Below are 20500 nucleotides of genomic sequence, written 5' to 3' on the forward strand. Positions count from 1 at the left end.
CATGAATGAATTCAACAATATAACCAGCACCCAAAGCATTCTTTTCCTGATCTACAAGCATAGAATTTTTATTACTCTCCACATAAGAAAAATTCTTCTCATTCGGAATAGTGGGAGTATCATAAGAAACTCAAATACTATAAATTGTTTCCACATTAAAAGAGTAATGTTCAGAAAAGGGGTAACCATAATCATAACAAGTTTTATAAATATAATCACTACTTTTTATAGCATAAGTATCATCACAATAATCATCATAAGTAGGAGGCATGCTATCATCATAACAACTTTGCATATCAAAACTTGGGAGGCTAAAAATATCATCATTATTAAACATAGCATCCCCAAGCTTGGGACAAACATTAATTGTAGGAAATATATTCTCAAAAACATCATCTTCAACAAACATAGCATCCCCAAGCTTGGGCCTTTTCATATCATATTCATAATCACTCTCATCATTAATAGTATGGATAGCACCAATAGTATAGCAATTATCATATTCTTCCAAGCAAGTGCCAAAAAGATTTTCAAGGTCATAAGAAGTATCATTATCTTCCACAATTATATTTTTATGAGGCACAATAGTAATAGGAGCAACATTATTTGCGGGAGATATCTTTTTACCTCTCTTCCTTTTTCTTTTCTTCTTCTTCCCCACATCATGTGTGGGTTCAATCCTCTTTTTGGAGCTCCTTAGTAATGAGATTAGTTGAATAGAAGGCTCCTCCTCATTACCTGATTCATCATAAGAAATAATAGGAGAATATTGGGAAGTCTCTTCCCTTTCATTAGTGTTCTCTTCATCTTCTATTTGCTTTCTTTTCTTTGTGTAATTGGCAATATAAGGATTTTCAATGCAATTCACTGCACAATACATATAAATTTCATCTAGATCAAAACCAAGAAGTTTATAACGGGCAAATTCTGGAAGATTCTTAGTTATACGTTTCATTTCTTCGTAACCCATAAGCAACCTGAGTTCATTATAATGTGCAAGGGAAATCAAGTCATCGCAATTTTTGGACACGATAAGATCATGAAACAATTTGCATCGGATAGCTAAATGACCCTGTTCATTGCAAAGTCAACAAGTACGACCAAGAAAATTTAAATTTTCAGCACAATCATCTAGCCTTTCTTGCAACAATTTAGTTTCCAAGTACTTATGCCTCATGCAATATCTATCTTCCCAATTTGGTGTGTACTTACAAACCCAATGCACTCCACAAAAATTGGCATGTTTATAGGAGACATTTTCATCATAACAACCATCATCATTAGTACCATGGATATTCAATGAGTTCATACTAACAACATTGCAATCATGCTCATCATTCAAAGATTTAGTGCCAACATTTTAATGCATTCTTCTTCTAGCATTTGAGCACAATTTTCCTTTCCATCATACTCACGAAAGATATTAAAAAGATGAAGCGTATGAGGCAAACTCAATTCCATTTTTTATAGTTTTCTTTTATAAACTAAACTAGTGCTAAAATAAGAAACAAAAAGATTCGATTGCAAGATCTAAAGATATACCTTCAAGCGCTAAACTCCCCGACAACAACGCCAGAAAAGAGCTTGATGTCTACTACACAACCTTCTTCTTGTAGACGTTGTTGGGCCTCCAAGTGCAGAGGTTTGTAGGATAGTAGCAAATTTCCCTCAAGTGGATGACCTAAGGTTTATCAATCCGTAGGAGGTGTAGGATGAAGATGGTCTCTCTCAAACAACCCTGCAAACAAATAACAAAGAGTCTCTTGTGTCCCCAACACACCCAATACAATGGCAAATTGTATAGGTGCACTAGTTCGACGAAGAGATGGTGAAACAAGTGGTATATGGATGGTAGATAAAGGTTTTTTAATCTAAAAATATAAGAACAGCAAGGTAACTAATGATAAAAGTGAGCTTAAACGGTATTGCAATGCTAGTAAACAAGGCCTAGGGTTCATACTTCCACTAGTGCAAGTTCCCTCAACAATAATAACATAATTGGATCACATAACTATCCCTCAACATGCAACAAAGAGTCACTCCAAAGTCACTAATAGCGGAGAACAAACGAAGAGATTATGGTAGGGTACGAAACCACCTCAAAGTTATTCTTTCCAATCAATCCGTTGGGCTATTCCTATAAGTGTCACAAACAGCCCTAGAGTTCGTACTAGAATAACACCTTAAGACCCAAATCAACCAAAACCCTAATGTCACCTAGTTACTCCAATGTCACCTCAAGTATCTGTGGGTATGATTATACGATATGCATCACACAATCTCAGATTCATCTATTCAACCAACACATAGAACCTCAAAGAGTGCCCCAAAGTTTCTACCGGAGAGTCAAGACGAAACGTGTGCCAACCCCTATGCTTAGGTTCATGGGCGGAACCCGCAAGTTGATCACCAAAACATACATCAAGTGGATCACGTGATATCCCATTGTCACCACAGATATGCACAACAAGACATACATCAAGTGTTCTCAAATCCTTAAAGACTCAATCCGATAAGATAACTTCAAAGGGAAAACTCGTTCCATTACAAGAGAGTAGAGGGGGAGAAACATCATAAGATCCAAATACAATAGCAAAGCTCACGATACATCAAGATCGTACCACCTCAAGAACACGAGAGAGAGAGAGAGATCAAACACATAGCTACTAGTACATACCCTCAGCCCCGAGGGACAACTACTCCCTCCTCGTCATGGAGAGCACCGAGATGATGAAGATGGCCACCGGAGAGGGATTGCCCCCTCCGACAGGGTGCCAGAACGGGTCTAGATTGGTTTTCGATGGCTACGGAGGCTTCTGGCGGCGGAGCTCCCAATCTATTGTGCTCCCCGACCGTTTTAGGTTATATGGATCAGGGGAGCCACAAGGGGCCCACGAGGGTGGAGGGCACGCCCAGGGGGGGTGGGCGCGCGCCCCTACCTCGTGGCTTCCTCGTTGATCCCCTGACGTGCACTCCAAGACTCCTGTATTGCTTTCTTTCCAAAAATAACTTTTCCGAAGGTTTCATTCCGTTTGGACTCCGTTTGATATTCCTTTTCTTCGAAACCCTAAAACAAGGAAAAAAACAGAAACTGGCACTGGGCTCTATGTTAATAGGTTAGTCCCAAAAATCATATAAAATAGCATATAAATGCATATAAAACATCCAAGGTTGATAATATAATAGCATGGAACAATCAAAAATTATAGATACGTTGGAGACGTATCATAAAGCAATTACATGGCGATTGCATTTCGTACAATAAAGCGACAACCATATGGCTCCTGCCAGTTGCCGATCACTGTGTTACAGGACATGATCATCTCATAAAATAAAATTTAGTATCATGTCTTGACCATATCACATCACAACATGCCCTATAAAAACAAGTTAGATGTCCTCTACTTTGTTGTTGCAAGTTTTAACTGGCTGCTACGGGCTGAGCAAAAAACGTTCTTACCTACTGTCGGTGTCAAAACCGGCGGATCTCGGGTAGGGGGTCCCGAACTGTGCGTCTAAGGCGGATGGTAATAGGAGGCAGGGGACATGATGTTTTACCCAGGTTTGGGCCCTCTTGATGGAGGTAAAACCCTACGTCCTGCTTGATTATTTCTGATAATATGGGTCGTACAAGAGTTGATCTACCACGAGATCGGAGAGGCTAAACCGTAGAAGCTAGCCTATGGTATGATTGTATGTTGTCCTACGGACTAAAACCCTCCGGTTTATATAGACACCGGAAGGGGCTAGGGTTACACAAGGTCGGTTACAAAGAAGGAGATATACATATCTGTATTGCCTACCTTGCCTTCCATGCCAAGTAGGGTCCCATCCGGACACGGGACGAAGTCTTCAATCTCGTATCTTCATAGTCCAGTAGTCCAGCCGAAGGATATAGTCCGGCTGTCCGGAGACCCCCTAATCCAGGACTCCCTCAGTAGCCCCTGAACTAGGCTTCAGTGACGTCGAGTCCAACGCGGAGTGTTGTCTCCGGCATTGCAAGGCGGGCTCCTCCTCTGAATACACCATAGAAGAGTTTGAATACAAGGATAGTGTCCGACCCTGCAAAATAAGTTCCACATACCACCGTAGAGAGAATAATATTTCCACAAATCTAATCTGCTGACACGTTTTGGCAGCATGACATCACGCCATGGCCCGTAATTATTCGAACCGTTTTTCTTTAACCAGCCCCGCACATAACGCGAGGCGGTTTCTTGACACGTCTTGTCAAAGCAGAGATCGTGTTCCCCTTATTACGGGATTGTCATCAATACGGACGTGGGTAACCCAACCGCGCCATCAATTACGGCGCTTGGGGGATAAGCGAGTTTTGCCAGGCTAGTGGGGGCGCATAGTTTAGTACGCCCTTATAAAGGGATAAGATCTCACCTTTTTGTACCCACGCCTTCTTCCTCCTTGCTCATCCATTCTCGCGCACTTGAGCTCCAATGCCCAAGTCCACATCCTTCTCCTCAACTCTCTCCAAACATGTCCGGAGTGGGAGGAAAGTGGATGGCCTCCTCCGTCACGGAGGGACACATCAAAAAGCTACGTGGAGCCGGATACTTAACCACGGATATCGCGCACCGGCTGCCAGCCGCGGGGCAAGTCATCCCTACCCCGGAACCTCACGAAAGGGTAGTTTTCCTCCCCCACTTCGTTCGCGGACTGGGTTTCCCCTCCATCCATTCGTGTGCGGCCTCATGTTCTATTATGGGCTGGACTTTCATAATCTGGCCCCAGATTTCATCCTCAACATGTCGGCATTCATCGTCGTGTGCGAGGCTTTCCTTCGCATTCGGCCCCACTTCGGCCTGTGGCTGAACACCTTCAATATCAAGTCGAAGGTGGTGGGCGGCCAACAAGCGGAATGTGGCAGAGCCATGGTGGACAAAATGCCCAATGTTATATGGCTCGAGGGCTCCTTTGTGGAGACCATAAAGGGGTGGAAATCGGGGTGGTTCTACATCACCGAGCCGCACGACACCAACTGGGTGGCAGCCCCCGAGTTTCGATCCAGAATCCCCATGCGACTCACTTCCTGGAAGGAGAAGGGCCTGTCCTGGGGTTCATCGGTGGAGCTGGACGGACTCCAGAAATGTATCCGGAACATGACAAGCAAGAAACTTAAGCTTGTCGACATAGTCCAGGTCATGCTATTCCGCCGGATCCTCCCGTGTCAACAACGGGATTTCAACTTATGGGAGTTCAACCCGGCCCAGCACCACACTCTAAGCGAGCTCTTCGACACAACGCATAAAGACATCTGGAGGGTGCTGTTCAAGGGCGCCGAGGTCCCTCCTTCTCTTACCAAGGACCGCGGGCTAAGCGCGAAGCGTTCTGCGAATCCGGTAAGTTCTGTACACCTGATAGGGTGTTTATTTCCCATAGCTTAACCACATGCGGGGTCTGAGCTCCCATGCCTTTGACAGGAGTGGGTGGAGACATCGGAGCGGATCAACTGTCCGGCCCCTCTGCTCGAAGACCCTGTGGACGCTCTCCTGACGGAGATGCGGACTCCGGCTCCTTATGAGGTGTCGGATAAGACCAAGAAGAAGGCCAAGGGAACCCGAAAGAGTTCCCGACGCCAGGTGGTATCAGACTCATCGTCTGATAACTCCGAGGCGCACTCCTCCCATGAAAATGAGGAGAAGGAAGACGAAGACTCTCCCCCTCTAGCCGGGGGAGACAAGAAAAGGAAGGCCGCCCCAACCGGGGAGGCCGAAGGGTCCAAGAAGGGAAGGACTCTCCTTCCGGACTGTTCCACCACCACCGCCGACGGCGAAGACAAGTGGCTGCTCAGGGCCAAGCCCCGGGCGAAGTCGTAAGTATTCGGATACCAGAGTAACTCGTAGCATACTTTGGTTGCACTGCTTCTCCTAACGTCGAATATGATTATGCAGTCCGCCCCAAGCCCGTATCGACGTATCATCGTCGGAAGGTTCCTTGGACTCGTCGTACATGGATAGTGATACACTTCCAACCGCCACCTCTCCTTTCCCTACGGACAATGCTAAGGTACAGTCTCAAGGGGCACCGAGCCAGGGGGAGACAGTCCCGGAGGCGCCTCAAGGCGACCTTCCGGACTCCAGGAGCAAAGGGAGCAAGGCTCTCAAGGGATCCATGTTCGGCCCGCAGCCGGACACTGCACCGGAACCTGAAGTGGTTTCGGACTTGGGCAGGCGGCCCTCTTCCAAGAGGGGCAAGCCGTCCGTGCCGGTGACCTCTGTCCATCCAGAGGCACCGGACGAACTGTTGGGAGCGCTTAGCGGCACTTCCATCGACGAAGAGCACCGCACTATTATGAGTGTGGTGATCAAGAAGGTTCAGTCCGCCAAGAGCGGACTGACTGAAGCCTGTACCAGCCTTCTAATAGGCTTTGAGGTAAGTATTTGAAATATAGGAAAAATATTACCGCATAGACAGTAGCCCCTGATGCTCTATTTGGTGTTCAAAGAAAAGCCGAATAGAGGATCAATAATATCTGCAAGAGTCTAATATAAGTATGTCTGTATGCATACGCAGGCTTAGCTGCTGACCTCTGCCGCACTGACTGCGGAGCTCGTCGCACTGAAGCAGGACCTCGAGGGGTCCGAGAAAGAGCTCGGCCTAGCCAAGAGGCAGCCCAAGGAGAACAAAGGTAAGTAATACCTTGTCAATATATAAAAGAAAATGTGGTTGCGAAATGACAGGATCATCATGAATGTGCCAGGGGCCACGACCGAAGTGGCGACCCTAAGTCAAGCGTTGTCCGAGGCCGAGAACAAAGCGGCCAAGGAGCGCACCGAGCGGGAAAAGCAAGAGGCACGGGTGGGCGAGGTGCAGCAAGAGCTCCACGCTCTCATGAAGAAGCACAAGGCTTTGGAGCTTGACTCGCAGATGCGAGAGTCCAAGCTTGCTGCGGCCCTCGAGAGCACAAAGAATGCCAAGGTTGAAGCCCAAAAGGCCCTCCAGGAAATTGAGGCGATGAGGAGGATAGCGGCGGGTAAGGCATTCAATATGCAAAGCAAGCATGTGAAAGTAAATTACTTGTTACTTACCTGAGTCCGGAGCTCTCCAGGAGCATTCGCAGATTTGCCCCGCAGCGTGTCGGATGCCGCGAAGTTTTAGCAGGCCGAGGAGGGAAGCTCGACGGAGAAGCTGTTCTGGTCTCAGTATACTGGGACCGAACACCCGATGCCTATGAGCGACCAGCTGAAGCAACTGGTCGAGCTGCACAAGGCGGCCGAACAGGCCATGAGGGGCCTTATAGTCCGGATGTGGCCTGGCGACTCCCTTCCCAACAGCTACTTTGGCCTGGTGAGGCGGCTTGTGGATGCCTGCCCACGGCTGGAGGCCATAAAGTGGTCCATCTGCATCGAAGGTGCACGCCGGGCCTTTGCCCGTGCGAAGGTGCACTGGGCCAAGATGGACGCCGAGAAGCTGGTGAAGGAGGGGCCGCCGCAGGGCAAGGAGCATCGCCACCCTGAGATGTATTATGAGGGTGTCCTGAAGGGTGCCCATCTTGTGGCGGACGAGTGTGCGAAGGATGGAATTTTTTAATAAACTTGCTCGGGTGATCCTGTATTATGAAAACTTGTTCATATGCGCTATGCAACGCTTATTTGAATTTAAAATATTACCTACTGTGCGGCTGTTTATCAAATCTGAGATATGGCCAGTCGTCGGCTTCTGCCCCCATGCCACGAGTGCTGGGGTGTTCGGGATAAACCTGAGCACTCTTTTCCCATTGTTGGGTCCTTCGAGGGAGGTGCTCAGCACAACGAACAAGGCAACCGGACTATAATGCTTTATCACTCTCACTTAGCCATAGAATTCTACAATTTTAAAATTTGGCGAAGCCCCTAGTATTCGAAAGGCCGAATTTGGGGTGCTATGCACGCCTTAAGCCGGAAAAAGCCGACTCCTCGCTCTAAGCGGCATAAGTCTTTAGGGACTCAAGACCTCTCGAACAGTGACCAGCTCTCGCCTTATCATGACAGTCAGTTTTAGCTTTCTCTACTGAGGTGCTTAGCCCAGCTGAACCGGGGCACAATCGCAGTAGTTCTCCCAGTGCTACCTTAGCCGATATAGCGGAACGTAAGGTACCAAAACGTGGGAGCCGGGCAAACCCAACTATTGAGCCAAGACATGATTCGGAGCTGATGTATATAATGCTAGAAGTTTGGGGTGCCGCACTGTCGAAAGTGTTTGGACTTCTCATGCCGTATTATGGGGTATGCTAAAGCCCCTGGCGTATTGGCCGTACCAGAGTGTACGGGTGCTGAATGTCATAAATGAACATATATATAAAAAAGAAAGAATAGAGAATGCAATAATAGTCTAGTGCTATGCATTGTTTATTCAAAAAGGTGCATCAAAGCAAAATGATACAAGTAGTGCGATAAGCAAAAAGTAGGACTATTTGACATGTCCCCTCCAAGGGAAAGCTGAGGAATGGTATTTAAAGCAGGTATTTCACTCGTTGTCAGAGACCACCTGGGAGTTCCATGGTGCGACGTAGCTTTCTGCCTCCTTGGTTGTTGCATCGTGTGTCCGGCAACCGTACTGCCGGACGGGGTTTCTAGAGATTAAAGTCCTGAAAGAGAGAAAAATAACAAAGCGGGAAGCCCCTAGTGCTGTTGAGCCGCGTCTTGGGGCGTGCCGTAGTAGTGCCCCCCTCCCCACCTGCGCCCATGGTATTTTTGATGCGTAATTATGTACACGTGGCACGGATTTCGCCGTTTTGCTGGTACTGGGGTGGGGGCGCATTGCTATGCAAGCTCAGAACGTGCTAGCTGGTCTTGTTGCCGATTACTCCGGGCGCGCTTGAAGGTGTCCGGGTCTTGAATCACCGAACTGGTGCATTGCCATAAGAGGCTGCTTTACGCTTCTGCTGCGAGGGCTGCAGTGTGCTGCTCCATACGGAGAGATCACTCTATGTTTCCATTGACTCTGATGACCCCCCGAGGTCCTGGCATCTTGAGCTTAAGATATGCATAGTGCGGTACTGCGTTGAATCTCGTGAATGCAGTTCGCCCGAGCAGTGCCTGATAGCCACTGCAGTGATTGACAGAATTCTCTAGTCACCATCACCAAGTTAGTAGAACTTCGTGATGAACTATAATATGCAAGGGATAACGGAAACAACTCCCAAGCTCTTCATGATGCTGAAATCAACGAAGGTAGAAATCAAGAAAAACATCAAGTGTTGATGGTTGACAAGACCACTAGTTTCGAGAAAAGGACAAAGGGAAGAAGGGGAACTTCAAGAAGAATGGCAAGCAAGTTGCTGCTCAAGTGAAGAAGCCCAAGTCTGGTCCTAAGCTTGAGACTAAGTGCTTCTACTGCAAAGGGACTGGTCACTGGAAGCGGAACTACCCCAAGTGATTGGCGGATAAGAAGGATGGCAAAGTGAACATAAGTATATTTGATATACATGTTATTGATGTGTACTTTACTAGTATTTATAGCAACCCCTCGGTATTTGATACTAGTTCAGTTGCTAAGATTAGTAACTCGAAACGGGAGTTGCAGAATAAACAGAGACTAGTTAAAGGTGAAGTGACGATGTGTGTTGGAAGTGGTTCCAAGATTGATATGATCATCATCGCACACTCCCTATAATTTCGGGATTCGTGTTGAACCTAAATAAGTGTTATTTGGTGTTTGCGTTGAGCATGAATATGATTTGATCATGTTTATTGTAATACGATCATTCATTTAAGTAAGAGAACAAATTGTTGTTCTGTTTACATGAATAAAACCTCATATGGTTACACACCCAATGAAAATAGTTCGTTGGATCTCGATCGTAGTGATACACATAATCATAATATTGAAACCAAAAAATGCAAAGTTAATAATGATAGTGCAACTTATTTGTGGCACTCCCGTTTAGGTCATATTGGTGTAAAGCGCATGAAGAAACTCCATGCTGATGGGATTTTGGAATCACTTGATTATGAATCAGTTGATGCTTGCGAACCATGCCTCATGGGCAAGATGACTAAGACTCTATTCTTCGGAACAATGGAGCGAGGAACAGATTTGTTGGAAATCATACATACTGATGTATGTGGTCCGATGAATATTGAGGCTCGCGACAGGTATCATTATTTTCTAATCTTCACAGATGATTTGAGCAGATATGAGTATATCTACTTGATGAAACATAAGTCTGAAACATTCGAAAAGTTCAAAGAATTTCAGAGTGAAGTGAAAAATCATCGTAACAAGAAAATAAAGTTTCTACGATCTGATCATAGAGAAGAGTATTTGAGTTACGAGTTTGGCCTTCAGTTAAAAACAATGTGAAATAGTTTGACTACTCATGCCACCTGGAACACCGCAACATAATGGTGTGTCCGAACGTCATAACCGTACTTTATTGGATATAGTACAATCTATGATGTTTCTTACCGATTTACTAATATCGTTTTGGGATCATGCATTAGAGACAACTGCATTCATGAAAAAAAGGGGCACCATCTAAATCCTTTGAGACGACACTGTATGAACTGTGGTTTAGCAAGAAACCAAAGTTGTCGTTTCTTAAAGTTTGGGGTTGCAATGCTTATAAGAAAAAGTTTCATCCTGATAAGCTCAAACCCAAATCGGAGAAATGTGTCTTCATAGGATACCCAAAGAAGACAGTTGGGTACACCTTCTATCACAGATCCGAAGGCAAGAAATTCGTTGCTATGAATGGATCCTTTCTAGAGAAGGAGTTTATCTCGAAAGAAGTGAGTGGGAGGAAAGTAGAAAACTTGATAAGGTAATTGTACCTTCTCCCTTATTGGAAAATAGTTCATCACAGAAATCTGTTCTTGTGACTACTACACCAATTAGTGAGCAAGCTAATGATGATGATCATGTAACTTCAGATCAAGTTACTACCGAATCTCGTAGGTAAACCAGAGTGAGATCTGCACCAGAGTGGTACAGTAATCCTGTTCTGGCAGTCATGCTACTAGATCATGATGAACCTAAGAACTATGAAGAAGCGATGGTGAGCCCAGATTCCGCGAAATGGCTTGAAGCCATGAAATTTGAGATATGGTCCACGTATGAGAACAAAGTATGGACTTTGATGGATTTGCCCAATGATCGGCAAGCCATAGAAAATAAATGGATCTTCAAGAGGAAGACGGACGCTAATAGTAGTGTTACTATCTACAAAGCTAGAATTGTCGCAAAAGGTTTTCGACAAGTTCAAGGTGTTGACTACGATGAGAGTTTCTCACTCGTATCTATGCTTAAGTCTGTCCGAATCATGTTAGCAATTGCCACATTTTATGAAATATGGCAAATGGATAAACAAAACTGAATTCCTTAATGGATTTATTAAAGAAGAGTTGTATACGATGCAACTAGAAGGTTTCGTCGATCCTAAAGGTGTTAACTAAATATGCAAGCTCCAGCGATCCATCTATGGACTGGTGCAAGCATCTCGGAGTTGGAATATACGCTTTGATAAGTTGATCAAAGCATATAGTTTTATACAGACTTGCGGTGAAGCCTGTATTTACAAGAAAGTGAGTGGGAGCACTACAGCATTTCTGACAAGTATATGTGAATGACATATTATTGATCGGAAATAATGTAGAATTATTCTGTAAAGCATAAAGAAGTGTTTGAAAGGAGTTTTTCAAAGAAAGACCTCGGTGAAGCTGCTTACATATTGAGCATCAAGATCTATAGAGATAGATCAAGACGCTTGATAAGTTTTCTTTTCAATGAGTACATACCTTGACAAGATTTTGAAGTAGTTCAAAATGGAACAGTCAAAGAAAGAGTTCTTGCCTGTGTTACGAGGTGTGAAATTGAGTAAGACTCAAAGCCCGACCACGGCAGAAGATAGAAAGAGAATGAAAGTCATTCCCTATGCCTCAGCCAAAGGTTCTATAAAGTATGCCATGCTATGTACCAGATCTATTGTATACCCTACACTAATTTTGGCAAGGGAGTACAATAGTGATCTAGGAGTAGATCACTGGACATCGGTCAAAATTATCCTTAGTGGAATAAGGATATGTTTCTCGATTATGGAGGTGACAAAAGATTCATCGTAAAAGGATTACGTCGATACAAGTTTTTGGCCCTGATCCAGATGACTCTAAGTCTTCATATGGATACGTATTGAAAGTGGGAGCAATTAGCTAAAGTAGCTCCGTGTAGAGCATTGTAGACATAGAAATTTGCAAATAACATATGGATCTGAATTTTGGCAGACTCGTTGACTAAGCTTCTCTCACAAGCAAAACATGATCACACCTTAGTACTCTTTGGGTATTAATCACATACAGATGTGAACTAGATTACTGACTCTAGTAAACCCTTTGAGTGTTGGTCACATGCCGATGTGAACTATGGGTGTTAATCACATGGTAATGTGAACTATTAGTGTTGAATCACATGGCGATGTGATCTAGATTATTGACTCTAGTGCAAGTGGGAGACTGAAGGAAATATGCCCTAGAGGCAATAATAAAGTTATTATTTATTTCCTTATTTCATGATAAATGTTTATTATTCATGCTAGAATTGTATTTACCGGAAACATAATACATGTGTGAATGCATAGACAAACAAAGTGTCACTAGTATGCCTCTACTTGACTAGCTCATTAATCAAAGATGGTTGTGTTTCCTAACCATAGACAAAGAGTTGTTATTTGATTAACAGGATCACATCATTAGTTGAATGATCTGATTGACATGACCCATTCCATTAGCTTAGCACCCGATCGTTTAGTATGTTGCTATTGCTTTCTTCATGACTTATACATGTTCCAATGACTATGAGATTATGCAACTCCCGTTTACTGGAGGAACACTTTGTGTGCTACCAAACATCACAACGTAACTGGGTGATTATAAAGGAGCTCTACAGGTGTCTCCAAAGGTACATGTTGGGTTGGCGTATTTCGAGATTAGGATTTGTCACTCCGTTTGACAGAGAGGTATCTCTGGGCCCTCTCGGTAATACACATCACATAAGCCTTGCAAGCATTGCAACTAATGTGTTAGTTGTGAGATGATGTATTACGGAACGAGTAAAGAGACTTGACGGTAACGAGATTGAACTAGGTATTGGATACCGACGATCGAATCTCGGGCAAGTAACATACCGATGACAAAGGGAACAACGTATGTAGTTATGCGGTCTGACCGATAAAGATCTTCGTAGAATATGTAGGAGCCAATATGGGCATCCAGGTCCCGCTATTGGTTATTGACCGGAGACGTGTCTCGGTCATGTCTACATTGTTCTCGAACCGTAGGGTCCGCACGCTTAAAGTTACGATGGCAGTTTCATTATGAGTTTATGTATTTTGATGTACCGAAGGTTGTTCGGAGTCCCGGATGTGATCACGGACATGACGAGGAGTCTCGAAATGGTCGAGACATAAAGATCAATATATTGGAAACCTATATTTGGACATCGGAATCGTTCCAGGTGAAATTAGCATTTTACTGGAGTACCAGGGGGTTACCGGAACCCCCCGGGGGGTTATTGGGCCTACATGGGCCTTGAGGGAGAAGAGACAAGGAGGCAGGAGGTGGCCGCGCGCCCCTCCCCTTCCTAGTCCGAATAGGACAAGGGAAGGGGGCGGCGCCCCCCCTTTCCTTCCCCTCTTCCTCCTCTTTCCCCCCTTCTCCTTCTCCAACTAGGAAAGAAGGGAGTCCTACTCCCGGTGGGAGTAGGACTCCCCCCTGGCGCGCCCCTCCTTGGCCGGCCGCCCCCTCCCCTTGGCTCCTTTATATACGGGGGCAGGGGGGCACCCTAGGACACACAAGTTGATCTTCGTGATCGTTCCTTAGCCGTGTGCGGTGCCCCCCTCCACGATATTACACCTCGATCATATTGTAGCGGTGCTTAGGCGAAGCCCTGCGACGGTTAAACATCAAGATCGTCAGCACGCCGTCGTGCTGACGATACTCCTCCCCGAAGCTTTGCTGGATCGGAGCCCGGGTGCGTCATCGAGCTGTACGTTTGTCAAGAACTCGGAGGTGCCGGAGTAACGGTGCTTGGATCGGTTGGACCGGGAAGACGTACGACTACTTCCTCTATGTTGCGTCAACGCTTCCGCTTCGGTCTACGAGGGTACGTAGACAACACTCTCCCCTCTCGTTGCTATGCATCACCATGATCTTGCGTGTGCGTAGGAAATTTTTTGAAATTACTACGTTCCCCAACATATATATCATACGATGAGGCGGTTGTCCAGTGCCCTGTGGGCAGTGGTTCCTCTTCGTCTCCCGCATCGTCCTCCATACCATTGATGTCTTTGGAGTCGAAGTCGAGCATGTCGGTCAAATTGTCGACAATGGCTACTAAGTGGGTGGTGGCTGGGCGGCGAATTTCTTCGTCATCCGCATCCCAATCCTGCCGAACATAGTTCGGCCAGGACTCTCCTGACAAGGAGAGAGACCTTAACGAGTTCAGTATGTCGCTGAAGGGCGAGTGCTGAAAGATATCCACGGAGGTAAACTCCATGATCGTCGCACAGTCGGATTCCATAGGCACGGGCGCAGGCGGTTCAGAGTCCGTGGCCGGGGAAGGATCCGACAGCTTGGCATCACGGCTCTTGTGAAGGGTAAGGTCAATACTCGGCTCGATCGCCGCTGAGGATACGGGCTCCGTGGCGTGGTCCATCCTCCCATCCATGGATGGCGCAACTGGCTCCGAATTGAGGGTTGGAGCGGTTGCCGGTGCGATATCCCGAATACTGCCCGATGCTAGAGCTAAATCATGCTCATCGTGACCGTGCGGCACACTAGGCAGGGGCTCGAATCCATCGAAGATCAAGTCTCCGCGGATATCTGCCGCGTAGTTTAAACTTCCAAACCTGACCTGGTGGCCAGGGGCGTAACTCTCGATCTGCTCCAGATGGCCAAGCGAGTTGGCCCGCAGTGCGAAGCTGCCGAAAAGAAAGATCTGTCCGAGGAGAAAAGTCTCACCCTGGACTGCATCGCTATTGATGATCGAAGGAGCCATCAAGCCTAACGGCGATGACACAGAGGAACTCTCAATGAAAGCACCAATGTCGGTGTCAAAACCGGCGGATCTCGGGTAGGGGGTCGCGAACTGTGCGTCTAAGGCGGATGGTAACATGAGGCAGGGGACACGATGTTTTACCCAGGTTCGAGCCCTCTTGATGGAGGTAAAAACCTACATCATGCTTGATTATTCTTGATAATATGGGTAGTACAAGAGTTGATCTACCACGAGATCGGAGAGGCTAAACCCTAGAAGCTAGCCTATGGTATGATTGTATGTTGTCCTACGGACTAAAACCCTCCGGTTTATATAGACACCAGAAGGGGCTAGGGTTACACAAGGTCGGTTACAAAAGAGGAGATATACATATCCGTATTGCCTAGCTTGCCTTCCACGCCAAGTAGAGTCCCATCCGGACACGGGACGAAGTCTTCAATCTCGTATCTTCATAGTCCAACAGTCCGACCAAAGGATATAGTCCGGCTGTCCGGAGACCCCCTAATCCAGGACTCCCTCACCTATGCATCAAAAACCACAACGCGGTATAGTGATTGATTTTGATCTTCAGAAAGAACCATGTTCATTGAATCTGATACAACTAAAGCCGGAGAAACAGACACCCACTAGCCACCTATGTGCGAAGCACATCGGTAGAACCAGTCTCGCGTAAGCGTACACGTAATGTCGGTATAGGCCGCTTCATCCAACAATGCCGCTGAATCAAGAATCAACTAGTGATAGCAAGCAATATGTATATACCCACGCCCACAACTCCTTTGTGTTCTACTCATGCATATAACATATGCGCATAAACCTGGCTCGGATGCCACTGTTGGGAATGCAGTAATTTCAAAAAATCATATGCACATGCAAGATAAAGGTGATGCATAGCAATGAGAGGGGAGAGTGCAATCTACATACCCTCGTAGACCATAAGAGGAAGTGTTATGACAACGCGGTTGATGTAGTCGTACGTCTTCACGATCGACCGATCCTAGTACCGAAGGTACGGCGCCTCCGCAATCTGCACACGTTCAGCTCGGTGACGTCCCATGAACTCACGATCCAGCAGAGTGTTGAGGGAGAGCTTCGTTAGCATGACAGCGTGATGAAGGTGATGATGATGCTACCGAAACAAGGCTTCTCCTAAGCACCGCTACGATATGGCCGAGGTGGATTATGGTGGAGGGGGGCACCGCACACGGCTAAAAGATCAATGATCAACTTGTGTGTCTATGGGGTGGCCCCCTCCACATATATAAAGGGGTGGAGGAGGGGATGGGCCGGCCCGCTCTATGGCGCGCCCAAGGGGAGTCCTACTACCACCGGGAGTAGGATTCCCCCCTTCCATAGTTGGAGTAGGAGAGGAAGGGAAGGAGTAGGAGAGAAGGAAAGCCCCCCCCCCCCAAACCTATTCCAATTCGGCCTCCTGCCCAAGGGGTGTGCACCAGCCCCTTATGGGCTGGTGTGCTTGCTTCTTATGGCCCATAAGGCCCATAACTTCTCCCGGGGGGTTCCGGTAACCTCCCGGTACTTCGGAAAAATGCCCGAACCACTTGGAACCATTCCAATGTCCAAACTAGGCTTCCACTATATCGATCTTTATGTCTCAACCATTTCGAGACTCCTCGTCATGCCCGTGATCACATCTGGGACTCCGAACAACCTTAGATTCATCAAAACACATAAACTCATAATACCGATCGTCACCGAACGTTAAGCATGCTGACCCTACGGGTTCGAGAACTATGTAGACATGACCGACACTCACTTCTGGTCAATAACCAATAGCAGAACCTGGATGCTCATATTGGTTCCTACATATTCTACGAAGATCTTTATCGATCAAACTGCGTAACTACATACGTTGTTCCCTTTGTCATCGGTATGTGACTTGCCCGAGATTCGATCGTCGGTATCTCAATACCTAGTTCAATCTCGTTACCGTCAAGTCTCTTTACTCGTTCCGTAATGCATCATCCCGCAACTAACTCATTAGTCACAATGCTTGCAAGGCTTATAGTGATGTGCATTACCGAGAGGGCCCAAAGATACCTCTTCGATACTCTGAGTGACAAATCCTAATGTCAATCTATGCCAACTCAACAAACACCATTGGAGACACCTGTAGAGCATCTTTATAATCAACCAGTTATGTTGTGATGATTGGTAGCACACAAAGTGTTCCTCCGGTATTCGGGAGTTGCATGATCTCATAGTCATAGGAACATGTATAAGTTATGGAGAAAGCAATAGCAACAAAATAAACGATCATCGTGCTAAGCTAAAGGATGGGTTAAGTCAATCACATCATTCTCTAATGATGTGATCCCGTTAATAAAATGACAACTCATGTCTATGGTTTGGAAACATAACCATCATTGATTCAACGAGCTAGTCAAGTAGAGGAAAACTAATGACACTCTGTTTGTCTATGCATTCACACATGTACTAAGTTTCCAGTTAATACAATTCTAGCATGAATAATAAACATTTATCATGATATAAGTACATAAATAATAACTTTATTATTGCCTCTAGTGCATATTTCCTTCACGAGCTCCAGCGCCCAAACTCCAAGCTCTTCCCTTCCCAACAACTCCTCCGACCATGGACGGCTCTCAAGGCAAGTGGGTGCCCTCCTCCGTCATGGAGGAGAATATCAAGGAGCTGCGGGAAGCGCGGTATTTGACCCTGGAAATCAAGCATAGGCTTCCCGATCTAGCGTAGGTCATCCCCACTCCGTGGCCCGGTGAGAGGGTGGTGTTTATCCCCCACTTCCTCCGTGGACTCGGATTCGCCCTTCACCCCTTTGTAAGGGATCTCATGTTCTACTACGGGCTGGATTTTCACGATCTGGCCCCAAATTCGTTCCTTCACATCTCGGCATTTATCGTCGTGTGCGAAGCCTTTCTCCGTGTCCCTCCACATTTTGGCTTATGGCTCAAGATTTTTAATGTGAAACCGAAGGTGGTCAATGGGAAACACGCGGACTGTGGTGGCGCCATGGTGAGCAAGCCTCCCAAAGTCAATTGTCCAAAGGGAGTTGTCGGTGTCAAAACCGGCGGTTCTCAGTAGGGTGTCCCGAACTGTGCGTCTAGGCGGATGGTAACAGGAGGCAGGGGACACGATGTTTACCCAGGTTCGGGCCCTCTTGATGGAGGTAAAACCCTACGTCCTGCTTGATTGTTCTTGATGATATGAGTAGTACAAGAGTTGATCTACCACGAGATCAGAGAGGCTAAACCCTAGAAGCTAACCTATGGTGTGATTATTGTTGGTCCTACGGACTAAACCCTCCAGATTATATAGACACCGGAGGGGGTAGGGTTACACAGAGTTGGTTACAAGGAAGGAGATCTACATATCTGTATTGCCAAGCTTGCCTTCCACGCCAAGGAGAGTCACACCCGGGTACGGGACGAAGTCTTCAATCTTGTATATTCATGGTCCAACAGTCCGGCCAAAGGATATAATCCGGCTGTCCAGATACCCCCTAATCCAGGACTCCCTTAGTAGCCCCTGAACCAGGCTTCAATGATGATGAGTCCGGCACGCAGATTGTCTTCGGCATTGCAAGGCGGGTTCCTCCTCCGAATACTTCATAGAAGATTTTGAACACGAGGATCGTGTCTGGCTCTGCAAAACAAGTTCCACATACTACCGTAGAGAGAATAATATTTCCATAAATCTAATCTGCTGACGTACCCCGTAGTGTGACATCACACCGTAACCAGGTCTTTATTCGAATCATTTTTCATAACCAATCTCAGCGTGTTTCGCGAGGCGGTTTCCTTGGCACGTCTTGTTGAAGCAGAGATCGTGTCCCCTTTATTACGGGATTCTCATCAATACAGACGTGGGTAACCCAACCGTGCCTATTGGTAGGACTCCTAGATCTTAGGCAAGTCCCAAACGGCTACGAGGAGGACGCTTGATATTCACCCTCTTTATAAAGGGGAGAAGGCCTTTTCTTCTCGATCTTAATCGAATCCGCCTCCTGCCTCGAGTTCCAACACCCAAAGCTCAGGTTTGGGCACTTCGGACCATCAACTATGTTCGGATCCAACCTTCAAGGTCGGTGGATGCCTTCCTCCATCACGGAGGAGGACATCCAGAAGTTGAGAGAGGCCAGATATCTGACCGCCAAAATTTCGCACCGGCTGCCTTCCCGAGGGCAAGTTGTCCCTACTCCTGAACCCAACGAGAGCGTCGTGTTCATCTCCCACTTCCTCCGAGGACTAGGCCTCGCTCTGGATCCCTTCGTTAGGGGTCTTATGTTCTATTATGGGCTAGATTTTCACGATCTGGCCCCGGATTCCCTTCTTCACATCTCGACATTTATTGTCGTATGTGAGGCCTTCCTACGCATTACCCCTCACTTCGGCCTGTGGCTCAAGACCTTCGAGGTGAAGCCGAAGATGATCGAGGGGCAGCACACAGCGTGTGGAGGCACTTTAATAAGCAAAATCGATGATGCTCCATGGCCTTAGAGTTGCTTCCCAGAGGTGTCCGGATTGTGGCAGCGGGAGTGGTTCTACATCACAGCTCCCTGAAGTGCCAAGTGGGTAACTGCCCCCGCCTTTCGCTCAGGCCCCCCACCACAACTGATGTCATGGATCAGTAGGGGGCTGAGCTGGGGTCCAGCCAAGGACGTGCCAATACTGCAAAGCCGTATCCAAGATCTCTTTGAGAGAGATTTCAGTCTGGTTATGGTAGTGAAAGTCATGCTAGTTCATCAGGTCCAGCCTTGCAAACGTAGGACCCTTCGCATGTGAGAATTCAACCCGGAAGGACCGCGAGCTATTCAACATTTCCTCGGCATGACGCACAAAGAGATGCACAAATTGTTCTTCGGACCACAAATAATGTGTCCGGACATCACTGAGGATGCAGGTCTGAGCTGCAATCGCCCGGATACCCAAGTGAGTAGCTGTCGATGGGAACGACGCCTATGGGATCACAAGAATCCCTACTGTGGTTAGCGGGGTGCAGGGTCGTGAGAAGAGCGGATCAAACAAATAGCGCACGGTTTGTTTATCCAGGTTCGGGCCGCGAGGATGCGTAAAACCCTACTCCTGCTTTGGTGGATTGTATATATGTGCTCTTGAGCTAGCTATGGGGCGTGATGAGCTCCAAAAAGCCGAATCCTTCCCCTGTTCGGCTCGGGCCTCCTTTTATAGAAAAAGGGGTTGCCACAGTGGCACACAGGGGGTGGAAAGGGTACAGTGATGCAAGGTTATCCCTTGCATTACATGACAAGGCACATTTAATGTGTCTTGCTTAGGTGTCCTTGCTTTATCGGGGACGGGGGAGAGACATGTCTCGTCCATCGCCGCTCCTTGTGTCGACACGCGCCCTGGCCAGCGACGTCTGCGATGCCATGTTGGTAGGCAGGCAGCTGAGGTGGCGCAGTGCTGAGTCTGCAGGAAGATCTGCATGTCGCCACGCAGGTGCCTGCCCAGCTGGTTGGGTCCGCAGCTGCATGCATGCGGTGGTGGAGGTTTAGTCG

This window comes from Triticum aestivum, chromosome 7A, assembly GCF_018294505.1.
Source record: "Triticum aestivum cultivar Chinese Spring chromosome 7A, IWGSC CS RefSeq v2.1, whole genome shotgun sequence".
Taxonomy (NCBI): domain Eukaryota; kingdom Viridiplantae; phylum Streptophyta; class Magnoliopsida; order Poales; family Poaceae; genus Triticum; species Triticum aestivum.